The sequence below is a fragment of the Oncorhynchus nerka genome, linkage group LG3 (genome assembly GCF_034236695.1).
Source record: "Oncorhynchus nerka isolate Pitt River linkage group LG3, Oner_Uvic_2.0, whole genome shotgun sequence".
NCBI lineage: Eukaryota > Metazoa > Chordata > Actinopteri > Salmoniformes > Salmonidae > Oncorhynchus > Oncorhynchus nerka.
In genome coordinates this window covers 55,256,517-55,261,512 of record NC_088398.1, presented here as the reverse complement: position 1 = coordinate 55,261,512, position 4,996 = coordinate 55,256,517, and the positions used below count along the sequence as shown (strand labels likewise).

The 4,996-nt window shown below is 40.0% G+C and overlaps 1 pseudogene; it reads left to right on the top strand.

Moving 5' to 3' along the window:
- Nucleotides 1-422: 422 nt before the first annotated feature.
- Nucleotides 423-563, top strand: LOC115116849 (U2 spliceosomal RNA; annotated as a pseudogene).
- Nucleotides 564-4,996: the final 4,433 nt, after the last annotated feature.

Sequence of the window (4,996 nt, the reverse complement as noted above, 5' to 3'; positions counted from 1 at the left end):
TTCAAGGCCTGGAGTGTTTAAAAATAATAATAATTTGCTCTCTAGCAACTTGGGAAGGCTTGCTGTTATCATGAATTGCCCTGTAACAGCGATCAGATTCCACCCGTCATCTGCCATTGTTCAGAGCAGCGTATTTTGACGTAGACATAACTTTATAGGCAGAGGAGAGTGAGAGGAGAGTGAGCCTACCACTGGACAGAGTATCTTGAGATAGGTGTTTCATAATGGTAGGTCAGTGCTACAGGGAAAGTCCATAAACTTCAGTTGTACTGGTACAGTAATTACATTACCTGTCTCATAGAAGCACCTGTTCTTTTCATCTAAGGACTACACCATTTACTAAATCTTCATTATTAATGCCAATTTACATAAATGTTACCAAGTTTCAGATTCCAGGTGCTTTACATGCAACGAGAGAAGGCATCTCTTTTCTGCCTTTTGGTTAAGATCAAGTGTAGTATATGTTCTTATCAACAAAAAAAAACTAAAAAGAGATAGAGAAGGCACTGAACTGCTTTAATAACTTGTAGTAATTTCAAGGTCATATCAGAGTAAGATCCCTGTGGAAGGATGGTACCATCCGATAATATTGAGTGCACACAATCACATGCAGCCTTTGCCCTGATTAAATTATCCCCCAGTCAGCATGTTCAGTACATGGGCCCGGATGGCTTCGTCAAATAAATTAAATCATTAAGTAGCAGGGGTCCTATAGATGTGGCCTTTCGCAAATTATGCTGCACACGCTGTTCAGAGAAAAGGTTTCCAGCTGTGCAACTTTATATGAATAACTCTGGAAATTCAGCCTCTGCTTAATTTAGCAGAACCACCCCACCTCCTTCATTTCGTTGTGCATGTGGGTTGTAAATGTAATTATAAAAATGCCATTTTCAACACTGCTTCACTTGATTATATCAACTTGTTGAGATTTTTCCATCTGAATTAATCAATAAATAAATACATACATTGGGTACCCTCTGTATTGTTACTCAGAACAACATAACAACTCATCGTTACAGAGCCTTTCTTAAATTACACAGTAATTCATATTTATTAGGTCTGTTGTTTTCTGTTGTGTGTCTGCACCAGCCAAAACTGTTTTCGGTCATTTCTCTTTGGTATTTTTGTTATTTCCGTGTTCATTTGAATAAATATGGACACATTCCACGCTGCACCTTGGTCCTCACCTTCTTCCACCAACATCGGCCGTTACACTGGGAGACAAATTCACCTTGCAGCAGGACAATAACCTAAAACATAAGGCCAAATTGGTACTGGAGTTGCTTATCAAGACGACATTGAATGTTCCTGAGTTGCCTAGTGACAGTTTTGTCTTAAATCGGCTTGAAAATCTATGGCAATACTTGAAAATGGCTGTCTAGCAATGATCAACAACCACTTGACAGACGTTGAAAAATAAAAAAAATAATGATATATATTTTATAAACTCTTAGAGATTTACCCAGATAGACTCACAGCTGTAATCCCTGTCAAATGTCATTCTAACTATTGACTCAGAGGTGTGAATACTTATGTAAATGAGATATTTCAATATTTCATTGTCAAATAATTTTCCAGAACTTTCTAAAATCATGTTTTCACTTTGCCATTATGGGATATTGTGTGTAGATGGGTGAGATGTATTTATTTATTTAATCAATTTTGAATTCAGGCTGTAACACAAAAAAAATTGAAATAAGTCAAGCGGTATGACTATTTTCTGAAGGCAATGTGCATCTCATTATGCCCTACATGACTCCATATATAAAACAGGGAATTGACATTACCGTCTCTAACAAACCACTGTTTACGTAAACAATTCAGTATAAAAACCTCTATAATTTCAACTCAATACATGGGCCTACCGTCCGTCTATGGCTACCCACTGTATACATGAACAATTTGGGTTAAAAAAAACGCAAGCATTTCAATTCAATACATGCCTACACAATATGGCACTCTCTATGGCCAAATTATCCAATTCCCAATCATTCAATGTAATCACCTTTTACGATGTCTAAATATAGTGAAACAGTTTAGGAGATAGTTTCATTGGACTTCCCAGGTCTTCCCCTCAGGTGATAGTACACACAGCAGAATCCCACGCTGCTGCCCCCTGCTCAGGTCCATGCTGTCCAGACCAACTGATGAGCCTGACTTTGCCCTGAGTGAGAGAGGAGAGAGAGAGTCCCTATAGACCCTTTAGCCTCTGTTTTGAAGTCTTGGTGATCTAAATGAGGATGTCAATCCTGGGTCCTGCCTTCATCTGTGCAAAGCTATGCTGGCTCAATGAAAGTACTCTGCAGTGATTAGCCACTGACTGGTTTTCTCCAAACACAGTGTGGTTTCACATGAGATGGTTGTTGAGGTAGATCGCCCATTTGGTTGCTTGCATTTAGCTAAATAAAAGTGGTGGTCTTTCAAGTACTGCTTGTGGTATTGTTTGTTGTGTGAGAAATTACATTTATTGTAGATGATACAAATGTATTTTAACATCTGACAACTTGCAATCTTACTTATGGTAAATGTTTCTATTACTAAAAGCAACATTTTCAGTTGCTTTCATATCTTGCTGAAGGGTCTTCACCTCTGCAAATCTTTTTCCCATATCTGTTGTTGCTGAAACAATTTCCATTCTGCTGTTACATTTACATTTACATTTAAGTCATTTAGCAGACGCTCTTATCTGTTGTGATTGTTCGACTTCCTCTCTCACGTCACCATTTAATACCAATCTCAAAAGCATCTCTTCCCTCTATTGCTCCACTTCTGCTGACAAAAAAGGGTTCACACTCAAACATGTTTTCTCTTTCTAATGTTTCCTTGAACTCCTTGAGCTACCATGTCTCTCTTGAATGTGTGTTGCTTTTACGGTGCATTTACACTGATACAGTACATTGTATTTGCAAACAACAAAACACCAAATCTACATATTTGCTCGAAGTATTATTTACCCTTCAGGGCACCATAATGTATGACATACTCTTAAGGTAAGACTTAAACAGGTGTGCTGGCGCCTGGAAATTTGATTTCACTGCATTGCCTGCTGGGATGTCTTGCTCCCTGTCCTCCTTGTTAGCGGTCTATGCTCATCACTACTGAGCTTCTAGATGGTGATAGTGGAGCTAGCTCAGCTTCACACATCCGTTTTCACCTTCTACACACACATACATGCAGGCCCACACAGACACACACACATACACAAACACACACAGGGTGTTAGGTTCTGATTGACTTGTCAAGACCTAGGTGTGATCATGGGCTAAGAGGGCAGGTGTTAACCTAACCTGGTAGAGGAGAGGAACTGGGTCACAAAACCAGACAAATCCAGTGGCAAGGAGGACCCATTGTCCTTCTAACCTCAGGTGCTTCATTGCATAATTTAATATCAGAAAGGCCAATATGTTAGAGTATTTTACTGTGATCTATTTTGTAAAGAGTAAATTGCAGACAATTCAGCAATACCATAATATGGTGAAGAGTGTAGGAGTATTACGTTGATTATAATTGTTTGTTCATTAACCTTTTCATTCATAATGTGCACACACTGTTATTCATTGAGTTAAATGTTACAATTATCAGTGTTGTAGCACTCTTGGTCTTGAGTCCAGTCTCGAGACTTTCCATTCAGTCAGAGCATAAAACTGCTCCGTGAGGCCAAATATATACACTCCTTTCTTAAAACATGAATATCTTAACTATCTTATAGACATATAGACAAAACCAATTCACCTTGGTGATGTGCAGACTGGTTTTATATTATTCTTAACGATTTCGCACAAACCAGAAGAAAATGCAACAATATGTTTGTGAAACTATATATTCACAGTATTATGAATTAATTGTGGTTTATTTGTTAGCATTTCGCAGTGTGATTGATTTTACTAATTGCATTAGTACTGTAATAGGTTAGAGGTGCGCTATTTGATAGATTCCCCAGCTCCCCCTACCATGGGCTTCCAGTGGGGAGAACTGAGGTCAACCTACCCCAGCCTCCCTCCCCATCTCGTACTTCTGAGTGGGAGGCCTTCCCAGGCAGTAGCCTGCCTAGCTCACAAACTAGAATCAGGGCACTCACTACCACTAGGCTAATTGACCCACAGTCCCACACGGTGACATGATATCATTGACGTGACTTGCAAATGAGCAATAGAAAACCGATCGCACAAATGTCACCATTCAAAAAACATTGTGCCGCCCCGCCTTGGGTGGCTGCCCATGTCACGTATACCTTAATCAGCCACTGGGTACATATCAAAGTAGTATAGTGGAGGTATATGATTTATCAATTATGTAGTACAATAGAGAAATCATGCACAAAGTAGCCTACACAATCGCAAAGGACATGAAATACACTGCTCCAAAAAATAAAGGGAACACTAAAATAACACATCCTAGATCTGAATGAATTAAATATTCTTATTAAATAGTTTTTTCTTTACATAGTTGAATGTGCTGACAACAAAATCACACAAAAATTATCAATGGAAATCAAATTTATCAACCCATGGAGGTCTGGATTTGGAGTCACACTCAAAATTAAAGTGGAAAACCACACTACAGGCTGATCCAACTTTAATGTAATGTCCTTAAAACAAGTCAAAATGACTTAGTGTGTGGCCAGTAGTGTGTGTGGCCTCCACGTGCCTGTATGACCTCCCTACAACGCCTGGGCATGCTCCTGATGAGGTGGCGGATGGTCTCCTGAGGGATCTCCTCCCAGACCTGGACTAAAGCATCCGCCAACTCCTGGACAGTCTGTGGTGCAATGTGGCGTTGGTGGATGGAGCGAGACATGATGTCCCAGATGTGCTCAATTGGATTCAGGTCTGGGGAACGGGTGGGCCAGTCCATAGCATCAATGCCTTCATCTTGTAGGAACTGCTGACACACTCCAGCCACATGAGGTCTAGCATTGTCTTGCATTAGGAGTAGCCCAGGGCCAACCGCACCAGCATATGGTCTCACAAGGGGTCTGAAGATCTCATCTCAGTAC